Source organism: Pleurodeles waltl, chromosome 4_1, assembly GCF_031143425.1.
Source record: "Pleurodeles waltl isolate 20211129_DDA chromosome 4_1, aPleWal1.hap1.20221129, whole genome shotgun sequence".
Taxonomy (NCBI): domain Eukaryota; kingdom Metazoa; phylum Chordata; class Amphibia; order Caudata; family Salamandridae; genus Pleurodeles; species Pleurodeles waltl.
In genome coordinates this window covers 264,071,333-264,098,431 of record NC_090442.1, presented here as the reverse complement: position 1 = coordinate 264,098,431, position 27,099 = coordinate 264,071,333, and the positions used below count along the sequence as shown (strand labels likewise).

Sequence of the window (27,099 nt, the reverse complement as noted above, 5' to 3'; positions counted from 1 at the left end):
AAGAAACCTGAACCAGAAACTACATCCTGCCAAGAAGAACTGCCTGGCTGCTCAAAGGACTCACCTGTCTGCTTTTCTACAAAGGACTGCTGCCTTGCTGAACTCTTGTCTGGCTGTAAAAGTGCTCTCCAATCTCTGAGGAGATTTTCCACCAGAAACCAGGTACTTTGTGTTTGAAAGAGACTTTGTTTACTTTCTAAAGACTTAAGACACTTTCTATCACTTTTCAGTGATATCTTTACAAATTCGTATTGCAACTTTGATCGTTTTGACCTGAAGATACCCAGATAAATATTATATATTTTTCTAAACACTGTGTGGTGTATTTTTGTGGTGTTATGCTATGGTGTTGTATGATTTATTGCACAAATGCTTTACACATTGCCTTCTAAGTTAAGCCTGACTGCTCGTGCCAAGCTACCAGAGGGTGAGCACAGGCTGATTTTGGATTGTGTGTGACTTACCCTGATTAGAGTGAGGGTTCTTGCTTGGACAGAGGGCAACCTGACTGCCAACCAAAAAACCCATTTCTAACAATCCCCTCAACCAGTAACCCAATTTCACATTTTCATATTCATATTTTTGTGGTTTATTAGCACAGAAAGTATACTGTTTTTGAGTTCACTATATTTGGACGGCACTGTAGCTTATTCTGTACGTGCGGTAAAAGCTGCTTAGTCTGTACCCGTGATGGTGATATGTCACAAATCCTTCGTATACTTTTCTTTACATAAAGAAATATTTGTAAGCCATCTGCAGCTGGTAATCCTCTTACAATTCGTACAATTATGCAGCTCGACCTGCAGGTTAATTCTGGTTGACAGTTGCCAGTTGCGCAGCTCAGTGAATAATGAATTGTGTGCACTTTGCAGAAGAGGCCATCCTTCAGCCAAACAGATGTTCCCAATTATCCGGGAGCGAAGCTCTGTGAGGGATAAGAAATAGAAAAACTTAAATGGTAATGTGGGCTGCGGATATGCTGCTCCAACGGTCGGCAGTGTATGATTTGTCAGGCGGCAATGGTAGGTTCATTTTGGAAACAGCATATGCACGCATGCCAAAAAACTCAAACGTGTCCATTAAATAGGGAGCTTGGTGTGTGTTGCCAAAGAAATGCGTCACAACTCTAGCTCTCATTTCCTCGCAAAAGAATGTCGTGGGTGCCACCTGCCTCCTCGTGCGCCTCACATGTCGGTATACGTGCTGCATCGTACTTCAGTGTTAATATACCGTGTTAAAGGGGAAACCAGTGTCTTCTGAAGATCTTGATGTTTAAAATCTGCGCCCCTGGGTCATGCTCTGAGACACTGACCTCGCTGTCGGCATCATTCCATCATTAAATATCCTTTTGCCTAAATCTCTGTTTTTTTACTTATCTCCTCCATCTTCCTTCTCCTCCTCTGCTACCTCTTCCATTCCATAAGCCAAACTGTATATGCATTTCGTCTTTACTCAGTTCTTCACCTTCAACCCTAAGCAGTATTACCAGGAAATGTAATAGCCAGGTTCATAACACAGGACGCACCGGGGACTAGGCTAAGTGTCTTTTTTCTCAGATTGATAAAAAATTGAAATACTTCAGGGAACAAGCTCTGCCAGCTTAAACCCACAGGTTGCCTGTAAAATTAAGTGTCCATATAAGGGTCTTGATGTTGGTTTTCAATGTCTTCAGGTAAGGGATCTTTGAACACGAGTCCAAAAATTCAAAAGTATGTTCCCACAAAACCCCTATCGTCGAGTGATCTTTCCTCCTTATTGTCTACCAAACTAAGGGTCTGTGATTCATAATCAGTATGTACGGAATCGCAAAAGATGGTTAGTAAATTGACTGCATGGGTTTCTCATGGGCAGACTGTAAGACAAATATACATACATAATGTGTGTGTGTATGTATTCTTTAAAAAACATAGGTTACTGGGACGTTATATTCTGAATTTACTCACACAAAACCATGCACATTCAGCAGTTATAGGTATAATTCACTCAAGTAATTATATCTCACGTCCTAAGAAAACTATAACTCGCGCCCCTGCCATGCACAGTTTTCTCATCAATAATTTAATTGCAACTGTTGCAGTGATGATATCAATGATGCCATAGAAGGTGTCATCAATGATGTAATGTGTGGGTAATTTGCTTTGCATGGCAAGAGTGCAGTGGATCTGCAGATCCACGGATCAGAGTAAAAAAAAAAGGCCAATTTAATGCCCATGAGCGGACTCTCTGTGTGCTCTACGGGGTCAGAATACCTGTATCTTGACCCCTTATGTGTTTTTGCACTTTTGTTTTCCCACCCCACCCAACCAATGAGACGAACAAAATGGTGGCAGCAACTTTTCTGTCAGGTTGCGGCCAGCCAAACAGGGCTTTGCTTTTCCTATGGATCCGATCCACATCTCTTTCTTGCTATATTTTTAATTCTAAAATAACTCTAAATCTGCTGAACTGTTTTACACCAAATCACAAATTTGGTGTAATTCCTTTCAGCGGTTCGGGCTGTAGCAGTGTCTAAATAATGCAAAATCCCCATAGACACAGAATGGGGAAAATTGTTTTGCCCCACCTTTCATTATTCTTATGCCCCTGCCCCACTTAACGAATCACCCGAAACTTTCCACCCAGAGTCACGCAAAGCAGGACACTTTTTTCAGAACGTTTTGTGAAGATTCAGCAAACTGCTCCAAGGGTATTAGCACAACAAAAAACCCTTCATCTGTGGGAAAAGTTGGTCCTGACTATAACTACCTACTGGCTGTCACCAGTAGGTAATGATAATAATAATAAGAATAATGATATATATGTATATATATATATATAATCTAGTGGCAGTCGCCACTAGGTAGTTATAGTTAGGACCTAGTTTCTATAGGAATTTTTTTTTTTGATTTGCCTATTTCTTTGGCGTCGGTTGACAAATCTTCACAAAATTTTCCCAAAAGATTTGCAACTTACGTGACCTGCTGTCTGAAAAGTTTTGGGGTGATCAGTCATGCGGGGGCTGAGAAAAAGGTGGGGGATTCAAAACACTTTTTCCCCATGCATTTTTCTATAGGCCATAGGGATTTTGAACAGGAATAGCTCCAGAACCACTGGATGGAATGGCACCAAATTTGGCAGAAAGGTATGTATTGGTCCAGAAAGTGCGCTTTCTGTTTTTGGTGTAAATAAGTTTAGTAGTCTTTGAGAAATTAAAGAAAAAACTAATTTGGATATAAAGGGACACCACAAAGGGTTTGCAAACCCTCCTGATCTCATGCTGAGATCTGATTGGCTTCAACAAGTAAGTGTTTGCAGCCATCTTGGGACTCGGCTTCAGCCAAGTCCCAGTAAAAGAGGGTACAAAAAAAAAGGAGCCAGGGTAGGCACACCCTGACCCCTCAGATCTCTTAGCTCTGGTGCTAGGTTCCCAGAGGGAACCCCTTTAGAGCAAAAAAACATTTGTTTTTTAATTTTAACCATGAGTTATGGCTGACCTGCAGAACCAGTGAAAATAATAAAAAATAAAAAAAACAGGTTTGGGCTTATTTTGTAAACAGCCCTCAGGTTGGCTAGGGCCAGTGGGCATGTAAAAAATAAGGAGGGCCCCGGAGACTGCCACCTCCCCGGGGATCATATTACATTGAATGTGGGGGTGGCCCCCCACTCCGCAGGGACCCCAACCTCCCTGGGGCCAACTTTGAATAATAAGCTGGGAGCAGGTCCCCCCCAACAGCCATGAGGACTGCCACCTCCCTGGGACCATAGAATGAAATGCAGGGGGCTGTCCAGCCCTCCCCCCGGCCCCATGGACCACCATGTCCCCAGGGCCACATTTAAAGAAGATATGGGGTCCATTGCAGACCCCTGGCCCTGGGGACCACCACCTCCCTGGGGCAAGTTCTAATGTTGGAGGGGCACCCTCGTGGAGTCAATATTGGCTAGGGCCAGTGCCTGCCATGTCCTGGGGTGCCCACCCCTGGGACATAGCTGTTTGCTCTGACTATGGGGGGGAGCTTTGACGGCTCCCACCAAGTTAGAGCAAACACTCTGGTGAGTCATACAGCTTTCACTTGCTCAAAGTGGTGATTTTCTCTGTTTCTGTACCTGCAGAAATGCAGACAGGCAAACAGAAGGAAACTATTGCTTTCACAGAGAGTGAGCTGCATCTTTAGCAGCTCCCTTTCTGTGACAGGAATGCCGGTTCCCAGAGAAGGGGCGGCCTTCAGGCTCCCCTGTGGTCCCCAACCATTTTAGCTGGCTGCCCACGGGGGCACCCAGATGACATAGCCGGGCTCCAGGGGATGGGTTCCCCTTTGCCAGAGATTGGCCGGGGAGAAGGGGGTCGTGTGGCGCCCCCCCCAAAAAATGTTTAGACTGGGCCTCAGGGGATGGGGTTCCCGGGGCTGAGAATGGCTTGGGGAGTGAGGCCATGCAGCCCACCTCCCCATAAAACATGAATATATTAATATCAGGTTCCGGGGGATGGGGCCCTTAGGCCAAAAAGAGCCAAGGGAATTTGAGGGCACGTGACCCCAGGGCCAGGCCCTGGGGTTGGGGTCCCCGGGGTCAACATTGAGCTAGGGAGGGGGCCACTCGGCCCCCTCCCCCAAAAATATAAACATATTAACACCGGGCACCAAGGAATGGGGTCTCCAGGGTCAAAATGAGCCAGGGAGCGGGGTTGAGTGGCCCCCATTCTCCCAAAAACATTTAGATGGTCGGACCTCATGGGATGGGGTCCCTGGGGCCGAAATCCACCAGGGAAGGGGACCACTAACGCGCATGGCTGAAGGCTGTGCACGAAATTGGTTGGATTAACGTGTAGTAATGAAAATTACGTTAAAAAAACATAGAAATTTACTAAAAAAAAGCAAAGGTTACAGGGATGTTATAGTTAAGAAGAAGAATTTAGAAAAACATAGAAATTCACTGAAAAATCCAAAGATTACCAGGGGTGCAAGTTATAGTTACATTAGGGCACGAGTCATAGTTACCTGACAACTATAACAGGTGAATATCTATGGTTTTGTATGTTTAAAATGTGAGCCTAACTATAAAGTCCCTGTAACCTTTGTTTTTTTAAGTAAACATATATATTTCACTAAAAATGTCAATGTGACATCACTGATCACATCATACCGTGCATGTAAGTGTTTCATAAAGTTTATGAGACTTAAAGATATATACTAACCTACTGCATAAGTTAAATTGCTTTTCTTTCTGTACTACTGAGTGATACTGTTTCTAACATATGTCATCTGGTCTATAACCCCATTTTGTAAGTGGGTGTGCTATTTATCAGTGAGCTAGGCTCTTCACTGGCACTGGCTAACATATGTTTATAGTAGTGCTTTGCAACACCCTAGGCTGTTTGAAATTTTACTCCACAGTGATGGCTCAGTATAGTTCTGTTTTATAACACACTGACCAGTTTCAACAGTAGATTGCAACAAATAAGACCGTTTGCTGGGTGATGGCTCAGTGTAGTAGACATTTACAAAGATTGACCACTTTTCTCACTCCTTTCTCTAGGGTGAAGAATATTTTAACTAGTGGTTTGTGACATAGTGCTTGGTCTGCTAAGACCTCTCTAGTGATCATATATTGCAGTGGTATGTGTAAATCTGTCATTTGCACTAAAACCTCTTTTCAGGTTCACAAATAGTATGGTTGAATTTTGAAATAGACTAGCTTAAATATGGTTAGACCTTTTACTTCAGTCATAAGTGTTTATTGTGGCGGTTCAGAAAAGGCAGGACTAGCTGCTGAGAACTGTCTCTTATTTGAAAAGTGAGTGTAGTAGTTCAGAAGCTTACTGTGAGCTCTGTGCTGTACCTCCCTCCCCTTTGTCTTCTTATTCGAAATTTGTTTATGAAGTATATTGAAGTTTACTTTGCTGGATGATGTCATGAATGATGTATTATGTAAGAGCAGTGACTGACTGTGTCAGTCACTTTCTGTCCATATGAGTGGTGGGTACATAGGTGCTTTTGTTGGAGTGTAACTGGGTGTGTAAGTGCCTGCCTGACTGTACGAGAGGGTGTAAATTAAGCGTGGGTGAAGTGCACTGAGTCACACAACAACTCTGCTGTGGTACGTGGAGTTCCGCGGGCAGGTGGAATACTGCATCGTGCCCGTTTGCATTGCATTTTACTTCAAATGCAATTCAAAGTACGTTCTCCCTTTCAAAATCAAGCACAAACTGCACCATGTGGTTCACATGGGAACGACCATCTTGTTTTTCCTGCTCTGTTCATGGTGCTGGGCCTTGTTTGTATCCTTCTATTATCTTTTCAATCCTCCATCCCCTTAATTAATCTACACCTCATTTTTATTTATTGTATTAGAGTGTGTTTTTGCATGTGTATATTATGTTTTTTAACATTTTTCGTGTTTTCTTGACTTTTTGTATTTTTTAACTTATTTTTTCCTTTTACTTCTTTATTTCCTTTTTCCCTTCATTTCCACCTTCCCCTATTTTTTTCATTATCTTTAACCCACCCAGGCCAGTGCCATGGCAGGGTAGGTTGGCAAGCAGGGGAGCAGCAGCGCCAGGCCCTCCCAAGCAGCCAAGAGCAGCCACAGCCCATGTTTTGTGAGGTAGGGGTGGCAGCACTTGTTTTATGGGCAGTGCTACCTCCCCTCCATGCTGGCAGCAGGTGACAGCCCTGGCACTGGGTACCCCCTGCAGGAGCATCAGCTACGTTGGGGGAGGGTGTGTCAGTGTGTGCGGCTCACCAGCCAGGTACAGAGCACCATCCAAAAGTTATTTTTCAGAATAGCATGCTGCTCACACTCAGAGATAAGTTACATTTAGCTTATGCGAAGAATATTATTATGTCATCCAGTTAGAGCTAGGCAGGTGCTCAATGCTACCACATTGTACTTGTCGGCACTCTCTTTGGCTGATTATTTAGGAAGCCATTCCAATGCAGACTCCTCTGTCCTCCTGTCACCATAGTGAATTAGTGATATCAGTGAGTTAGAGTTCTCCTTGACTTTTATCTATGCATCTATGCATTGCAAAAAGGGAGACTGAGTTGGTCCATCAAGGGTGTTGAGAAATGAGAATACAATCAAGGATCATTCATTACAATTCATTAGTTCCAAATGTAGTTTTTGGTAAAGAAATGTGGAATAGGGATTTTAGGAGTATAGCCAACTCAACGATAGTCCATAATAATACTAGTACCATAGGCAATCTAATTTAAATAAGTAAAATGCTACTGCATTTGCCTCTCATAATAATTTTGTGGAGATTAACTGTACCACAGATTTTTTGAATTTTCTTCATTTCTTACATCAGCACCTAAAGGCAAGAAGGGGGCACAGAGACAGGTCCAGCAAGAGCTGGGAAGGAGGACCTGACCACCAGTGCCAATGCTAAGGGCTCTGCTCATCTCAGTAAGTCCTACATATTATTATTACCCTAACTTTTACCTCTGCCCACTATAATACTACTTTTAATTGTGCCTTGTTTTTTTTTAATACTGTCTCCTTTTTTCCAACTCATCTATCCAATTTTTGTTTATTTGCTGTTTTTCCTGCATTATCTTTTTCTGTCTTTTATTGACCATTTTATTCCACCCCTTCATTGCGCTTCAATGATTCTTAGTCATCATCATCATCATCATAGGCTATAGCTTTGCTCCTCCAGTAAAAAAGGTTTTTGGCTGTCTTGACTACCTGGCTTTTCTAACATTGTGAACCAACAAAATGCCAAGCGTGATATTTTTGATAGGAGATACAGCAGTGCTAAGTGAACTGTAGCGATGTATTGTAGTTCCATTTTGTTGACTAAAGAAATGTGAAACTGTAAATTGATTTTTTCTAGCCACACCAGCGCCAGCTGCAGGAGGAAATGGAGCAGGGGCAGAAGCTGCAGCAGGGATGGGAGATGGTAAGTCACATTGCTTGCTTATTAACATTACTATTATACTCATTAGCTACAAGGATGTTGTCATGATCATAAACCCCCTGCATTACCAGCTACAGCAGTGGTTGGGTTATGGGCTCTTCTATCTGCAACTCTGCAAAAATACATATAATGTATGCTACAAATGATGGCTTGATGGAAACGGGAAAGAACGGAAGGTTAAATAGAAAGAATGGGTGAACTGAGTGAAAGGAAAGGATGAGTGGTTGGGTGAAAGGATGCATGGGTGAGTTTTGGGTAAATGGACGGATGGGTAAAAGGATGATTGAAAGAAAGGGTGGATAGCGGGTACTGAATGGATGAATAATGGATTGTGAATTATGGTAAAAGACTGGATGAGAGAAAGTAAAGCTTAAATCATAGTGGCTATAGATGAACATAGTAGGAAGAATGAAAGGATGATTGAATAATTGCATGGATGAATGAACAAGGGAGCTCTTTTAGAGAGGGTAATGCTGCTCACCTGCTTCACTTACTATGTTTCATAGTTATCAAAGCTATGGTTTAAAATGGGGGGTATTTTAATTTGAGATCTAATCCCTTGACTCACTGTATTTGTTAAGCAAGGCAAATATGTATTGCACCCATCATCATTCATCAACTCCCTCCCTGCCAGGGCACTTCATGACACATGACAGAAGTACAGTATGGTTCAATTTGTGACTGCAGTGTTGGCTGTGCAATGTGCGTCTGCTTCAGCTAGTGTGGCATTTACAAAGTTTTCAATGCATTGTAAACCGAACACACAAGGTGTGTTTCCCTTGGCCTACTCAATCACCTCTTAGTACTTCACTCCTTTATTCTTTCCTAAGTTCTTCTGTCCCAGCCCACCAAACAATATGAAAAATCTATTCTTGGCATGTGTCATTTTTTTAATTTTTATAACCAAATTTTATTATGTGTTGTTGAAAATAGTGAACACACAGGATGTTCCAACATTGGCATCATTGAATATGCATATCAAATCTCACAATACATTCCATGTTCATTTGCATTGACAGCAGCATCACAGTAATACACCCTGATAGTTCCACCATTTCCCCATATTCTATCATGCTTCTGCGGACACCCTTGGGTGGCATAAATCAGCTTTTCTTGATGCCCACACCAATCCACCCCCACCCTCCATCCCACCATTGATGGAATTTTGGGTTGCTTTCACAAATCGGCTATATCCTTTTTAGCTAAGGGGCATGCTACTCCTATAAATATCTGCTCTGCACTTGGGCCACCCAGTTCCTCCAGCAGTCCTGTTACTGCTGTTTTGAGGCTAAAGGCCACAGGACACCCCAACAGCTCTCATATTTCTTTACCGACCCCCTCTCAGAAGGGCCTTAGCTGGGATCAGCTCCAGATCACATGGAAGAAGTCTCTCCTGCATCTAGCACAGGTTGGATGTGTCCTAGGATATTCTCAGTAGTCTTGGATGTGATTGAATTGTATCATGCACAGTCTTGCTGAGACGGTTAGTTCCCTGGGGGCCAGGGATGCCTCCTGCCAATCGTCGTTATCAAGTTCCCCAACCAACTTTGTCCATTTCTGTCTCAGATGGTCAAAGCCATCTGGGGGCATTCGTAAGTAGTGACCTGTAGATTTGGGATACTGCTTTTTCCCAAATTTCCCCATTAGTATATTAGCTTCTAGCGGATTAGATTCAGGGAGGTGTGTTTCTGAGGGAACATGAGCCCCCAGGGCATATCACATTTGTAGATAGTGGAAAAATGGTCTTATTCAGTCCATATTGTTCTTTCAGATCTTGAAAAGACAAAAGGCTACACCCTCTATAAATGTCTCACAAGTCAAGTTGGTGATTCCTATCAAGTCCCAGCAGTGGAACACTTTAAGTGCTTTAAGCTGGTGTAGCCATTCCCAAAGCCAAAGGGGAGTCATTTGAGTTAAGCGCAGGTCCCATTTTATTAAATGCAGGGCCGCCCTCGAGCAACCTTTAGCGACCCGAGTACATGAAGACATCTGTTTGGAGATTTTACCCCTCCTAGAGCATACCCAGCAGATCATTAAAACCCACTGAATGGATTCTAGCCGGTAAGCGGGGTCGTCCCTTCCCCCCTGCAAACCAATCATTAACAGGCACCAGCTGTGCAGCTAGTTAGTAAATGCATAAGTCTGGAATCCTCAATCCCCCCTCAAAAGGAGACTGCAGCGCAGTATCAAAGACTATTTTATGTCACCCCCGTTCCACATAAAATTTGTGAATTTTGTGATTTTAGATGTGAGTGATTGGAACCACTCCTGTGGTATCTGGTATGGATAGTTCATCTAGGCATACAGGCAGGATAAGGATAATGGTACGCCCTATTGGGTTTAAGGGCAAACCCTTCCAATGTTGTAGGTCTCGATCCAAGTTTGAGGTCAAGCCCCGAAAATGTAGTACTCAAGCCAACTTGGGGAGAAGGGGGATGTGAACACCCAGGTATTTGAAAGCATTCCTCCGCACCGGAAATTTGGGGCACCAATGTCGTCCCTCTGCATCACCCTTCACTTCCACCAGTGTTGATTTACTAGCATTAACAAGAAGCCCAGTTATCTCCCCGAACAACTCTAATAGCTCCAAGCACCTGGGGCCCGACAAAGATGGATCACTCAAAAGCACCAGGACATCATCTGCTTTTAGTGCCACCTTGTCTTCCAGTCTGTTACCCCATCTCCAGCCCCACATTAGAGGGTCGCTACGCAACAAGTAGCACAAGGGGCTCTATAGGTAGTGCAAAGAGCAACAGGGATCAGGGACACCCCGGCGTGTTCCCCGCCGAATTGGAAATGGGGGGGATAGAACTCCATTCACCCGGACCTCAGCTGTGTTTTTTGATATAGGATGAGGATAATTTGGTGAAATCTCTTTCCCAACCCCATACGCAATAGGACTACCTCCATATATTCCCAAAATAATCTGTCAAATGTTTTACAGAAATCAGTGAGGAGCAGGGACACTTTACCCCCCCCAGTTGTGGGCCTCGGGAGAGGGCCGCCTGGACTCGACGGATGCAGTGCCTCGTGCTTCTATCTGGCATGAAGTCACATTGATCTGGGTGGATGAGATGAGATAGTGTGCAGGTAAGACGTGTTGCCAGTATTTTGGCTTGTATCTTTATATCGGCATTAATAAGAGAGATTAACCGATATGATGCACATTGGTCACGGGTAGTCCATCTTTTGGCAGTGCCACAATCGTGGCACAGTCTAGTTCAGGAGAAAGTGTCCCCTTTGACAATGCCTCCTTATAGAGGTTTAGAAGATGAGGCACCAACAGTGAACAGAACATTTTATAGTACTCTATTGGGTGCCCGTCTGGTCCTGTAGTCCCCCCCACCCTTAAGCTCAGATATACCAGCCTCTACTTCCTCTTTCGTCAGCGGTTCACATATGGTTGGCACCACTTTGGCAGCTGCCTCACCTGTGGCCAGCCAGTAGAACAACTTGCTGGGTTTGTCACCCACCCCATAGATTATACTGGTAGAAGCCTGCTAGCATTGTTTTGCCTATTCAAGAGATATCTGTCTCAGTTCAGTCCACGCCTGCACCAGCTGATGTTGTGTCACCTGTATTTCTGATCGTCAGGCCTGTCTCTCTAACTCAAGTGTCCTATTCTCAAGGTCTATGCATTTTTCCCACTGTTCCCATTCTTGTCTATGGATGTAGCCTTTGAGTATTTCCTGCATTGGAGGTTTGCATGCCCCCAGAGCTTCGCTCTAAAATTTACTGAGTCCTCATTACAGTGGAAGAAAGCCTTAAGTTCCCCCTCTACAAAACGGGCACATTCAGGGGACTTCAAATACCATGCATTGAGTCTCCAAGTCTGCAGCTGTGCCAGCCGCACCAAACCCCAATCCACTGAAAGCAGCGCATGGTCCGATATGCCCCTAGGAAGTACTTGAACGGATCTCAGAAGCATCACATCCGTTGCCAGTACCCGTATGAGGTCTATTCTGGCTTCAGTATGATGAGCTGCAGACCGGTGGGTATAGGCACGTTCCTCCGGATGCCAGACCCGCCATGCATCACAGAGGCCCAAGGAATCTGCCCAGGTTTTTGAGTATGCAGACTGGATGCAGCAGTTGGATTTGGATCCCGCTGAGACATCCCAGATCGGGTCCGGAACTGCATTGAAATCTCCTCCCACCAGAGTGAATCCGGCAGGGAGCGACGTTAGGTGCGATCCCAGTGCCTCCCTCGTGGGCTGCAAAAGTTGTGGGGGAATATAGCAGGACAGCAGATTGTATTGCTTGGCCTCTATTTGGCCCTCCACACCTATATACCTCCCCAAGGGGTCTTTGTGAACCTTTCTTACTGTCAGCGGAAGCGATTTATGCAGTAATAGGGCTATTCCCATGGAGCTTCTCACAGACCCTGCATGATAAACCCAATCATATCTAAAGCACCCTAGGAAGGAGCAGTGGATCCGCAATAGATGTGTCTCCTGTAGAAAGACCAACCCCGGGGAATGCCTCTTTATGTACCGGAGGACTGTGGTCCGTTTAATGCGGTCTAGCAGCCCGTTAACGTTCCATGAAATTACGGATATAATTATAAGTACAAGGATTAGCATGAACAGCCCATGGGGCTTCCCAATGGACAGAGGATGACCTCTGGGGACATTTGACTATGAGAATTGGTCCTTTGGAACAGCACAGTGTATGCCTCAGTGCACCTGAACATGTGTGAAGTGAGCATCAGTGATATACGTATTCATCTTGTGAACTGGAAGAGAACAATCTGTAGAAACAACCTTAAATGGAAAAAAAGTACCCCAACTCCCCACCTCCTCATACTTCCTCCCTAGAAGCATCTGTCAGCCTTATATTAGCCATTATATAACTGTATTAACTCATGAAGGTGTTCTACAACCTGAACTTGGATAATTCCCACCCACGTCTGGATGATTCACCTGACAGCTTCATTTGATATACGAGAAGAAAGATGGAGGGGCGACTACTCAGTACTTCCAATCCCACCCTAGTGTCCCAGTACTTCATCTCTCTGGACTGTCCCGGGATGAGAATGACCCATGGCAACAAACAATCATAGCTAGGCAAATATCAGTGTTTATTACAGTTGCTGAACAGGTTTCCTGTTTCCAGATCATTCAAGGCCACGATCAGGGGGGACCCCCCCATCTGAGTAAAAAATGGCTGGTGCATTAGACAGGTAGGACTCCTCGGTCTCTGAACTCCCCTGCTCAACCCCCAGAGCCGGGCATGCCGACACCCCCCTCTGCCTCCACATGAGGGGCGCCTCCTCTTGGACCCCCAGTGGCACTCTCGGGGCTCTCTAGCAGGCTGCAGCAGCTGGGATCCAGGTCCATCTATGGGGTCCACTGCCGGACCACTCTGAAGATTCAATTGCCACTGTTCCATCACCCATTCCCATGCCTGCTGCGGCATTTTAAAAAAAAGAGAGTTGAGGCACCATTGATTATCTTAAGCTTGGCGGTTAAAAGGAGCATGTAGGGCACATTCAGCACACACAGCTTCTGTTTTACTTCCTCATAAGAGCGACAACGCTGGTGGACAGCTTGAGTATAGTCCGGGAAGATCAGGATTTTTGTATTTGGGTACCGTATCTCTGCCTTGGTGTGGGCCTCTTGGAGAATAGTGTCCCGGTCTCTGTAGTTGAGGAGCTGGACCACCACAGGCTAAAAAGGAGCCCCGGGCGGTGGCCTTTTTCGCCAATACTTGATGCGCCCGCTCCACCATGGAGCAACGAGACAGCCTATCTTCAGGTACACAAGAGCAGATTCAGGTCTCCATTAGTTCCTCCATGCCACCCTCTTCTATTTCCTCCGGCAAGCCCACAAGACGGAGATTATTTTCGCAAGAATGGTTCTCGGCATCACTCAATCAGCTGAGCCTACAGCTGTCGCCAAAGGTGCAGTGTACTGGTCCATTTTCATTTGCGCCACCTTAGTATGAGGGGGCCTGTCACACCCCATGTCCACATGGGATGTCAGCCAATCGGATGTATCCTGGGGGCTGGAAGGAAAGCACCCCAGTCCCACCGTACTGTCAGTGGTATTCAGGAAGGCCCCCTGATGGCTTGACGGCCCCTGTTCCATTGACAGTCGATCTACAGGACACCAATCACCAGGGCAGAAGCACAAATCTCTGGAGTGGGGGGCTCACTGCACCACACCTCCTTCATGGCCTCTCACTGGCCGCACCATTCTCTACCCCCTTGAATTCAGAGACCGGTGGGGGCAGAGAGGTAGGAGTCCAGCCATCCAGCTGCGAGCCTGCTGGCGCAGTGCCCACAGTTGGCCTTCTGGCTGTAACAGTTGAGTCTTAGGCCCTCATTACGAGCCTGGCGGTCATAGACCGCCAGGCTCGCGGTTGGCGGGAGCACCGCCGACAGCCCGGCGGTGCCCCGCAGGGCATTCTGACCGCGGCGCTTTGGCCGCGGTCAGAAGAGGGAAACTGGCGGTCTCCCGCCAGTTTCCCACTGCCCAAAAGAATCCTCCAAGGCGGCGCAGCTTGCTGCGCCGCCGAGGGGATTCTGACACCCCCTACCGCCATCCTGTTCCTGGCGGTTCGCCCGCCAGGAACAGGATGGCGGTAGGGGGTGTCGCGGGGCCCCTGGGGGCCCCTGCAGTGCCCATGCCAATGGCATGGGCACTGCAGGGGCCCCCGTAAGAGGGCCCGCTTGTATTTCACTGTCTGCATAGCAGACAGTGAAATACGCGACGGGTGCAGTAGCACCCGTCGCACCTTCCCACTCCGCCGGCTCGATTACGAGCCGGCTTCATGGTGGGAAGGTCGTTTTCCCCTGGGCTGGCGGGCGGCCTTTCGGCGGCCGCCCGCCAGCCCAGGGGAAAACTCAAAATACCCGCCGCGGTCTTGCGACCGCGGTACGGTATTTTGGCGGCTCCCGCCCGGCGCGCAGTCACCGCGTCCGGCGGGAGTCGTAATGACCCCCTTAGTCTGATCTAGTGGCCCCCAGTGTGCGAAGCCCACTGACCACACCAGCACCGGTCTGCCGGTCGTGGCACGTATATTCCAGTCACCTCCATTGAAGGGAGGGGAGGATCAGGGAGCCACGGAACCCCAGGCCGCAGGGAGCCCCCCAGGGCCTGAGTGCGATGCCATCCACCATCTTGTGAGCATCAAAACCCGATCTCCTCCTTCTCCCACTCCCGCCAGCACCAGCACCAACCTGCAGTTCAGGGCAGAGGGCCTCACCCCAATGTGATCCTCAGTCTCTAACATGCAGGTCCCCCGGTTGCAGGACGAGGTTCCAGCTGCCTCAATTCACCGGTCCACCCCAGTGGGCTCCCTCGTTCAAATGCAGCCGTGCGGTGTGCCCCGCAGTGCAGCCCCAGGATCTCCACCACAGCCAGGAGCCACTCCCACCTACAGGCTGGACCCACTGCTGCTGCCATCTTAACGAATGATGGCGGGCTCATTTGCCGTAGAGCCGCATGTCCCACTGGGCCCCAGTCGCTCATGCCTGGGCAGGCCTCAGCCTTCCGAGGCTGCCACACTGCACACCTCGCCCGCAGCTCCCCTGCAGATTCCCCCCGCTTCCGGGCGCCTCACCCGTCACTTAGGCATTTCGGGGTGCGTTCTGCTGTCAGGCAGGATGACTTGTCGGATCGGAGGAGCAGGAGCTCCTTCAAGTTGCGTCCGCTATGATGGCTCCCTCCGGCATGTGTCATATTTTTATGGCCATGTGAAGTGTTTCCAAAATATATTTAATGGTTTCCCATAACTTATTTATTTTATGCCTGTTCAGATTTTTGCCTTTAGACTTTCTTCTATACCGTGAATGAATAAGCCAAAACGTAGGCAAATGATGAATTGATGATCAGTTGACACTCCTCTATTTTATTGCAAAAGCTCTGACTACCCGCCTAATCCCTGTGCCTTACTCTGTAGTAGAGTAAGTCAAGTTTCCATTCGTTACTGCCCAGTGAATGAATTTGTTAGAAAGAATTTGTGATGGTGGGTGAGGTCAGTGAGTAAAGTGGGACTAGTAGGTGCCCGATTTTATTTCAAGTTTGGTGTAAGGAACACTCTGTGACGAACGTACCAAATACAATCAATATAGCCCATTCCTTTCCCTGTAGTGCAGTGCATCGTTTTCCCCACTGTCTGCATAAGACAGACAGGATAATATATCCACATTTTATACGTGACATGTGTGATGTATCTTATTTATTATTCATCTGCCTCTTAGTGTTAGAGTAGAAACTAAGTGAAAGGCATTTGAAGAAGAGCAGGGCTATTGGAATTAAAGATAGATAATTGTCAACTATAGCTGCCCCAGCTACAGATAGTAGCAAAGTACTTGAAGCGTTGGCTGGCATGCCTCCATTAGTTTGGCAGAACAGCCTGTACTTTATAGTACATAATGCCTTACTCATATATAAGAGGAAATTCATTTTTATGTTTCCACTAAAAGTGTCTGTTTAGTTACGAGAAAAGCTTTTGAAAGAAAAAAATCAAATCACAGTTTTTTTATTATAGTGTTATTCTGCATTAATTTTTTTCTACTAGACAGTCAGTGCTTTTTATCTGAGGCATGTGTGGGTAAACAAATAAAACTGGCCCTGAGACCCCAAGAATAATAATCACATCAAATTCCAATGTGTGTAGGGGACCAGCAATGTTCTGCTGCTGTACCGCCCACTACCTACTTTTTAAGAAGTGTTTGCTTGGAGAATTGGTTACAAGTTGTCTTTTTTATTTTTGTTTTTCTCAATATTGATACTCCAGCTGATTGACCAGCACTACACACCAGGCAGGAGATAGCTGCCCATCTTCAGCAGCAGAGGCTACAGAGTATACAGGCTGAATACTGGATGATAGTAGTCCTGCAGGAGGAAGTGGAAGAAATTGCTGCCTTTTACCCAGGACCAAGTTCAGCAGCACATCAGCCCCAGCCTCCCGGCCACTACATTGCCAGTTGCTAGGGTCCTTGACAGTACCTGCTGCCGCCATCACCTGCTCTGAAAGGGCATTGCTCCACATATACTGCAGCAGATGGACGGTATGGAGAGCAGGCCTGGACCAGCTCTGGACTCAAATAGACAATGCCTTCTTCCGAGCCCTTTTTTACATTTTTTGTTTTGGTGGGAGGAACTTGTTGAGGGAATTGTGACCGGATTTCACTTTGGACTTTCGTGGGACTTTCGGTGACGGGGCTATTTGTTTGGGGAGAGGGGCAGGCCTGTTGTGGGTGGAAATTGTGGGTTCTCTATTTGTTAAAAATAGAAGGGGATAATTAATGTTACTTGATTTATGCCTTAAATGTTTATTCTGGTGTTTTAGTTTGCACTGCTGTCTTTTAGTGTAGCCTGTTTTTTAAATCTGCTAAAAAAGTGTATGTCATTTACTTATACCCTTGCTCTACTGCCCTCTGCAACTACATTGACCACTAGGGATGATTGATATTGCCTATTTTGCATAAAAAACCTAGATACACACAAATAACATATTCTTCAGTAGAAGTTAATTACTAACTAAACAAGTTCAGGTCAGTCCATAGCTGTTCCCTTACCTGAATAGATGAAGCAAAGGAATCTTTTTACTGCAGGGTTTTTCCCAAGGTAACATCTTAAGGCGGTGGTAGTAGTAGTAGCAGGCTAGTGCGCTAACAGGGAAGACAGAAGGCACCACTCCCACCTATGTGAACTCCATCTGCAGGATTAATCAAAGGGTTATCCATCACTGTCAACTAGATTGAAAGAAAGCAGTTAGCGGGTCATATCATATAACTTTAGGAAGACTGAGACCAGACCACCACAATGACAGTATTTGAAACACAACAAAGAAGAGCTGTTATAATAATAAGAACTAGCAATATCAACATCTTCTGGATAAAGGTGGGGAGCTAGTATTTAAAAATTAAACGTAGGAAATAAAAATCATGAAGTAAGGAGAAGTGGAGTCAGGAGTTGTTGGACAAGGTTAATTGTTTGCACAACACACAACAAAAGGCCTTAATGTTGATGGGCCGGTGTGGAATATTGCTCAGGTAATAGAAGGTCATGCAGTGAGTTCATGTCGCTTTCACCACATCCACCCCAGCAAGTGTGTGATTCATTTATGGTGCAAAACAAAGTCACACCTCAATAAATCCCACAGCCTGGTGGAAGAGGCTTAGGGGCTCGATGAATGGATGGGAAGGGGGATTTGGGGAAAGGTTTTATAAATGCAAACACTACAAAAAATAAACTACAACAATATTCATTGGGGTGCTGAGCAGCATCATCATCAATCTGTTGTGGAAGGAAACACAATCTTTTGTGGAAGAAAATGATGAAAGGATAAGTATGACACAGTTCTTTAAATGCATTGCAAACAGTCCTTCTGCCCCAGAGAGACCCAAGATAGTACATCTCTAAATGTTATGTCTTCTAGGTTTGGAAAATACAAATAATGGAGAATTTAAGTTAACCCTCCTAGTTCTAAAATTTTTTTTTGTTTAAAGGCAAATGATCCTGTATTGACAAATTAGGCTGTGCATCTCCATTCTTCTTGGAATGTCCGTCACTCCTGGTTGAGTGCCTGGCTAAATCTTTCCAGTAGGTAAGCTGGAGTGTTGATCTTTCACCAGGTTTTTTTTGTGCAGGAGAGGACTAGGAAAAAGCCTGCATATTGAAAAAACAGTAACTGTATTATAGAATAAAGGAGAAGGACAAAAGGAAGCAAGGTAAGCTCCATAAGGAGACAGACCGTACCAAGAAGACTCAGAGGCAAAGAAAGAATATAAGAGGAGTTTCATGTTTGAGTCAGCATTGCAGCAAACACATACTCAGAAGCATTTCCCAAATCAACACACCTCTCTCCTGTAAACAAAGCTGAGAGAGTAGTAGGCCTCAGAGTCTTTGCCATCATCATGGGTTCTCTTTAAAGTCAATAGCTTTCTCCTTCTAGCTGTTGAGGTAGTCCTGCCCTGAGTCCTTCCATCCTCCTCCTACTGATTCTGAGTAACTCCCTCCCAGTCCCAAACCAAGCAAGGCCATTTTTTGCATATTCCTTTATTGTATTTTACTGTAAATTAGCAAACATTCCAGATGACAAATCTATACAGTATGATAAACTTTAAGCTGCAACAACCCATTGCCTATTTTTGGATATTGGCATCCAATACAGTACACAATAAAGACCAATCTTAGTGAACTAGGAATCAAAGGCAGTAAAATATGTAACGGTGTAGATCAATTACAGGATAATAGTTACAAGACCGCTGAATAATATGCATATGTCACTCTGTTTGCGGGATACAGAAAAAGCAAAAGAAAAAACAATACAATACCAACCCCTTAAACAACTGCAATAAACTACAATAAACTGCAGTTGAACTGAGTAGAGGCGCTGCCAGGACATGTCAAGGGAGCGCCAAAGAGGGCACCTGAGCCGGATTTGTGTTTGACTATTTACGAGCAGGGCGGGGGGCGGTGCCGCGAATGGGGCACTACCAATGCACCAGCACACAGAGGGGGAGAGGAGGAGAGAAGGAAGGGGGAGAAGGGTGAAAAAACAACCCCACCCCCCACCACACAACCCTGTTGGCCGATTCAATTTGCTCTCGATCACCGCAAGTACCCCTTCCCAATCAGGGAGATTCGAAGGGGGTCCAATCTCAGCATGTGATGATGTTAGTACCTGTTGTTCTGCCAGAACACCAACGTGCAGATCAGCGAGCCATCTCGATACTGGCCGTAAATTGGGGGATTCCCAACTCATAGCTAAGTGTCTTTTTGCCAGTACTAATGCTAAGTCTAGAATTTTATTCGCTGATTTGTTTTTGGAGATTCTGCGTGTTCTGCCAAGTATATAGTGTGCCATATCACAGTGCGTGATCCCTCCCGTGATTTTATTCAACGTCGCAGTTATGGTTATCCAATATTCGACTGTGCGGGGGCAGGACCACACCATATGTAAGAAATCAGCAGTCCCACTGTGGTACCTCGGACACTCATCCTGTGCAGATGGGTAAATCCTCGCCAGTCTCGCAGGAGCAAGATAGGTGTGATGCAAATAATTGAACTGGATAAGTTTGTAGCGGGCATTCATTGATATGATTTTAGGAGCTGCGAGGGCCTGATGCCATTGGGTATCTGTAAGTGTGATGTGTGGTGCCTCCCCCCAGTATGTCCGGAGTGATGTAAGGGAAGTATTGTGATCTATGCCTAGCACATTGTATACACTTGTGATCGCCTTATTTGTGTTCCCATGAGTCAGAAGTGTCTGGAGCAGAACCGATGTGACAGGCCCACTGGGTAAGGTGCCCCAGTAGGTTGCTGCTAATCGGGTTGGAGTGGCATAAGTAAGAAAGGATCCTGGAGGGAGGCTGAAATCGTCCACCAAGTTAGCAAAAGGTGTCACCCTGCGGTCTTCAAAGAGGTCACCCCATTCCACTATTCCCGCCTCCTCCCAGGCAGCGTCCACTGTTTTATGTAGGGTAGGAACCCACCCCGGTAGTACCCACAGGGGGAGCTGCGACGTGTATGGAGTAACCCGGCCCGACCTGTGTGTGTACCTGAACCAACATTTCTTTGTGTTTCTCATCAGTAGGTTGGTATCTGCAATTGTGGTAGCGGAGTTAGGGGACAACAACCATCATATTATTCTAATTGTACCTCCTTGTTTGACCGAGACACATAGTTTGTGCAAATTATGGCCTGCTAGCCAACGCATAGCCCATTGGAGCTGAGCCGCCGCATAGTAGTGCTCTAAATTTGGGGCACCCAGGCCACCCTCCGACAGGGGAGTGTAAAGTTTGCTTAAACCCACACGTGATCTGCCCTTGCCCCATATCAGCGCTGTGAGGAAGGAGCGCATCTCCGCAAACCATTTATTCGGAAAAGAGAATGGAAGAGCCGAAAAGTGATATAATAATCTTGGGAGGACCAGCATCTTAGCGATAGTCAATCTACCCAGGGGAGAGTGTGGGAGAGAAGTCTAAAAAGGAAACAAAGACCTCGCTCCTGATAGAACGCCATCTATATTTGCGTCTATTAAATCTTTTACCTCATGGAAGATCTTAACCCCAAGATATTTATTGGTGCTGCATGCCCACGACAGGGAGGTATTAGGTAACTGCTCGCGTTGGGCCATGGACAACGGCGTGAGAGGGAACAAGCAGGACTTTGTCCAATTTACTTGGAGGCCGAATGCCTTGCCAAACTCCTGCAGCAATGACAACAATTGGGGCAAGGCCGCCACAGGATTGCAGAGGTATATCAAAGCGTCGTCCACCTAAAGCGACATGACGTGCACATCCCTCCCATATAAATTCCCCAGTCAGGTGCTCTCAGTCTCCGCCAAGGGCTCCATAGCCAGTGTGAAGAGGAGTGGTGACAGGGAGCATCCCTGGCGTGTCCCACGAGCGATACCAAAGGGCTTGGAGATCACTACACCCATCCTCATCTGGGCTATAGGTGAGTGATATAATAGAATCATCCATTTCAGGAAGTTGGGACCAAAGCCCAGCTGTTGTAGAACCCGCAACAGGTAAGTCCACCCCAGTGTGTCAAACTCTTTTTCTATATCTAAGGAAGCCAACGCAGATTCGTTTTTCTACACCCCCACCCAGTTCATAATGGAGAACAATCTACGGAGGTTGAGAAAAGTGCTTCTTCCCGGGATGAATCCGTTTTGGTCAGAATGAACCAATCCTGTGATTATGGGCATAAGTCTATCCGCCAGCATAGGACTTAATAACTTGTAATCAGTGTTTAGTAACGATAGTGGGTGGTATGAACCCATCCGTAGAGGGTCTCTGCCTGGTTTAGGGAGGACCACCAATGTCGCCTCCCTCAGGGAAGACGGAAGGTCTCCTTCCTCGAACGCTGCATTGTACATGGCCAGCAGTTTAGGGGCCAGCGCGGCCTGATATGTAGCATAAAAATCAATCGGCCACCCGTCCGTGCCAGGGGCCTTCCCGCATGTCATACTTTTTATAGCCCCCTTGAGCTCTGTAAGCTATAGAGGGGCGTCCAATCACTGCCTTTCCGCTGGGGACAATCTGGGCAAGTGGAGAGGGGACAAAAACTATTCCGCCACAGCACAATCCCCCCGATACAGAGGCTGTATATAGTGTGGAGTAATATTCAAAGAATGCCATATTGATTTCTTCCTGTCCATTTGGTTATTCCCACCCTACAGCGCAGTAATTGGTGATTGGGAGTGTTCTGTGTGAAGCAGCCAGGCCAATAACTTGCCCACCTTGTCCCCCTCAGCATGCTTGCGAGCCAGGTAGCCAGAGTAATGGAGCCAAGACAATTTGTCTAAGGTCTGCTGATAGTTGATCCTAATATTAGCTAGTGGAGCAGCTGCCTCCACGTCAGTGGGCAGAAGCTGTTCATAATGTTGCAGCTCGGCCTCAAGCACATCTAGCTCTTGGCGCAATAATAACGCCATACCGTAATTCGTTTTTATCATGTGACCCCTCATCACCACCTTAAAGGCATCCCACTCTATCCGCACATCAGATGCCATGCCTGCATTAGTTGAAAAATAAGATTCAATATGCCCTCTCATAGTCTCTCTGTATGCAGCATCCTGTAATGCCGCCACAAGCATTCTCCAGGTTGGTATACCTGGAGGAGCACGGTTCCAGCGTACCCCCAAGTGGAATGGAGAGTGATCAGATAATGTGCGTCCAAGGTATTCTGTGCTGGTGACTTTCAGTAATGCGCCAGTATTGGCATACACCAGATCAATTCTAGTGTGCAGTACATGTAACCCAGAATAGTAAGAGTACATACGTCCATTTGGGTGCAGGCCATGCCACACATCATGCAGTTAATTATTTACGGACCAGAGGCGAAGTTGGTGTGCAAGCGCGCTTGACTGGGCCCCCTGCAGCGGAGGGTGGGATCTATCTTATTCAATACAAGGAGTACCATTGAAATCGCCCCCCCAATAGCATGGCGCCTCCGGGGTAAGGAGAAGAGATATGGACAGTGACTGCCAGAATGCATTCTGATTAGCGTTAGGTGCATATAGTGAAATTAGGGATAGAAGTGCACCATCCAAGGTTCCTTCCAATATAACAAAACGCCGTTCTGGGTCTATCTTGGTATGTGGTATCAACAATGGCACTCCAGGGGCCACCCATATCAGAGTCCCACTAACATATCTAGAATGTGTTGTACCGATCATGGACCCACGCCAGCGTCTGTGCATTTGTTCCAGGTCCGGAGCCGTATGGTGTGTCTCCTGAAGCATAGCCACATGCACCTTATGGCGACGGAGAAATTGGTAGACTTTGTGCCGTTTGCTGAAGCCTGCCAACCCCCTAACATTCCAAGTCATAAAGGAATATTGTGACTTGTAACTAGATGTGAGAGCAATAGGATGCAGCTAGGCGGAGGGGTCACAGGCTTCGACAGCCCAAATACCAGTCCCCCACCACCACCCCTGCACCCAGCCCAAGCCCCCGTCCCCCCTGTGTGTACCGCCCTGCATATTCCACCACACCCACCCATGCACCCATGAACAAGTCCACTGAAAGAAAAAACATAAATGTAACATCAAATATTTTTCCCAGGCTACATCAAGGATTGGTGGACAGCCAATAGCACTGAAATGCTTATACCGAACTGAAACATTATTTTTTTTGTATGATTACACCTACGTGTAAAGGGAAGGGGGGAACGTAGACAATACGAGCGGAGAGGATTAACCTGGAATATAAGAGCAAAGAGGGCAGGCAAGCTAAACCCGCCCAGGCACGATGAAATTTTAACGTTGACAAGATGCACAGATATGTAGTGTTGTTCCCAGATCAGAGAGGTTTGCCTCATTAGGTGCGTCCCTCGCTACAACAGATCCTCTGCAGTCTGCAGTGTCACTGTCGGTCCCTCGCCCAGTATTACTCTAAACTGTTCCACTTCCAAGTCCAGGGAGACCACATCCTGACGGTCCTCACTTCTCGCTGAAGATGCAGGGGATCCTACCCACCGCTCCACCTCCACACAGGCCCGATCCCTTTCTATGGAAGCCTGTTCAGCGGTAGGGGCCACCTGCGTGCTCCGGGTACTGTCCAAGTGGCCTCTCCTTGGACCGCGCCTCGCCAAGTGTGAAGGTGGCTGTGGTGGGCCTGAAGCCATGCCATTGTCCTCCAACCATGCCCAGGCCTCCTCCAGTGTGGTGCAGAAAATGGTGCTAGTGTTTGTTATAATCTTAAGGGTTGCCAGGAACTGGAGAGCGTATTTGACCCTGTGCTCCCTCAACATGAGCTTTACAGTGAGGAAAGAGGTAGATCTGCGCTGCACCTCTTGTGTGTAATCGGGGTAAATGTTCATCTTTGGTTGGCGATCCTCCATGGGCCGCCAGTACGAGCCCTTTGTAGGATGTGATCTCTGTCTCTGTAGTTAAAGAAATGCACCACCACTGGGCGAGGAGGGGCCCCCGGCGGAGGAGGCCTGCCCTGGACCCTTTGCGCTCTTTCCACCAAAAAAAGGAGGATTGTTTACCTCGGAGAACCGTCCGGGCCAACCACTGCTCCATGTACAGGTCCATATTTGGGCTCCCCTCCTGTTCGGGCAGGCCCACCACCCTAATGTTATTGCGAGGAGCTCTCCCTTCTTGATCCTCAAGATGTTGGTGGAGGCTCGAGACCTCCCTCTGCAAGTCCCTGACGTGTTGAGTGGCAGCAGTAAGAGGGGGACGTAGCCCTGCGTCCTCACCCTCAGCGGACGCAACACGATCCTTCAACTTTTTATGTTCCTCTCGCAGGTGGCCCATATCGATACACAGGGCGTCAATCTTAGGTTCCAGAGTAGATTTAATGCTCTGTATTGCACTAAGGATGTCATCAAACTTCTGCGTGTGCGCTGCAAGTATGGCCGACACAGGTAAGTCTTGAGGGACACCAGAGAATTCTGTGCAGGTTGCACGCATGGTGCAACGCCATCCGCACCATTTTATCAGATTTGTTGCGCCCCATCACTATATCATAGAAAGACGCAGACTGCTTACTTTTAGGCTGTGGTGCGAAGAATAGTCCCTCCAAGCCCCTCAACAGGACAGGGTTGGGCAAGGTAGCTTGACACTGGGAGGGAAAGGCCTGACCCCGCACTGGCCACAGGATCAATGGGGTGGGGAGGTCCCCCTCGTCCTCTTAGTAAGTGGTGCACCGATTGCACTGCTTCAGGCATCCAGAACAATTCAGGTGGGGTGGAGGGGAGAGGGGAGGAGACTGAGTCGAATTGTAGGAAAGGGCCCCCCACCGCACCTCACCTTCGTCAGCCGATCTCCGCAGCTCAGGCCCAGATGACAGTGCCAGGGCAATGCTACTGCCCGCATGTACCACACCGCTGGGCGACTGCGCAGCGTGAACCAGTGCCCAAGCATGCCGGCATGATCGCCCGTGATCCGCAGCCCCCTCCAAGCGGTGGCCGGAAATCCTCGAGTCCAGCGTGCCGCAGAGCCGCCAGGTCTCTCGCTGCCCTGCACACGAGAGCCGGCAACACTTTACAGGGCACGCCGTTGTCCTGAAGTCTCTCCAGCAGTCCGCGACTCCCAGGCCAGCACCACCGCACAGGCCTCAGGACGTGCACAGGCTCAATATAGTCCGGCAGCAGCCCTACCACAGGGATGCTGCAGCGCGGCCAACAGTATCCAACAGTGACCTCGGGAGCCACACTCTATGCCGGTCAAATCCGTGCAGGTCGTCCGGATAACGGCAGGATTACGATCGGGTCTGGCGCGGAGACGGATTCAAGCGCCTGCTCCCTCTGCCATCTTGGTCACACAACCCCCCCAAACCAAACAAGGTAGACCTGTATAGTGCACTGCTGGTGAAGAACAAAGTGACTGGTCTGGTCTGATGAACCAGAAAAAAGAAGTGGACCCTGCAGGTAAATTTCACTAAGTTTCAAAGGCCAATCACTTTCAGGAAAAAGTGATCACCCATCAGCTCCCAAACATGGCAAATCATCGGAAACAAGTTTACACATTTGTTGAACTCACTCGCTCACTGTCAGTTACCACATATATATATATATATATATATATATATATATATATATCACTTAATAAAACAAAGGTTACAGGGACATTATAGTTACTCGCACAAAACCATAGAAATTCAGCAATTATAGAGTTATTTCAAGTAACTAGAACACGCAGCTTAAGGTAACTATAACTCTCACCCCCACGATGCAAAAATGTTCTTCATTTGACTGCTAATGTCTCATTAATATTTGATGTTATGAAAGTTGTCATGAGTGCTGTAATACCTCGGGTAACTAGCAGTGCATGGCAAGAGTGTGAGGCATAGTTACCATAGGCTGCGGTCTAACTTTGGGAGACATTTCACAGATAAGAGCTTGCACCCTCTTGACTGTGTGTTTGTCAACGCGAAATGCAACATTAACTTTGGGAGACATTATGCTGATTTTTGTGCCGTGCGTATCCAACATTGATTCTCTGCCAAAAGTGGCATGGTGTAATGCAGAACCACATGCATTTCCATTTAATGCTACTTTCTGTTCTGTGCCCATGTAATATTGAATGTTTGCCTGCTGTGGCATTTTGTACTGCAGAACTGTATCCATACCCACATTTCGAGTGTAAAGACTGTGGCTTTAACAGTTATTGGATGCATGAGGTTATATACCCATCGCCGTTTATGCCATTGATTTTTTTTATTTCTCTTTTATGTTTACTGTCTATATGACGTATGCAACATTGTTACAAGAAGGCCCTTGTCCCATGACGTGTATCTGTGGGATGGGATATTATTCCATTTTGGCAGCCATATGCTGCTATGCAGTATAGTGTCTGTCGGTATACCAATACACTGGTAGTCAATCGTATAGAGTCTATCAACATGGCCTTGTGATATCCATTGCATTGGTATACCATATCTACACATTTGTGCCTTTGAGCTTTCAATTGAGTGCCTGTAAATGCTATTCATTGAGCGTTATCCTATTTTGAGTAGTATAACACATACTTACTAATTACTTATGGTCAACACAGATGTGTTTACATTATATTGACATGTTACATGTTGTGCCAGTCATGTTTATGTAAAAGAGAAAATATATGGATTACAGTTGTACAGTGCACTGTCGAAGATGGCGCATGTGTGTTTCACTTTATCATTTGTCCTTTATATTGGTTAGTTTAATAGAGGCAGTCATGTGATCAAGGCCGTTTCATTGCAAGCACACATCGTATTGTTTGCACAATAAAACTTTGGTTCCTGCA

The 27,099-nt window shown here is 46.7% G+C and overlaps 1 long non-coding RNA gene across 1 annotated transcript; it reads left to right on the top strand.

Moving 5' to 3' along the window:
* LOC138287657 (uncharacterized) lies at window positions 1-27,099 on the top strand. Its single transcript, XR_011202263.1, has 4 exons — window positions 1-162; window positions 7,286-7,383; window positions 7,814-7,879; window positions 16,642-27,099. It is a non-coding gene; the product is annotated as an uncharacterized lncRNA (long non-coding RNA).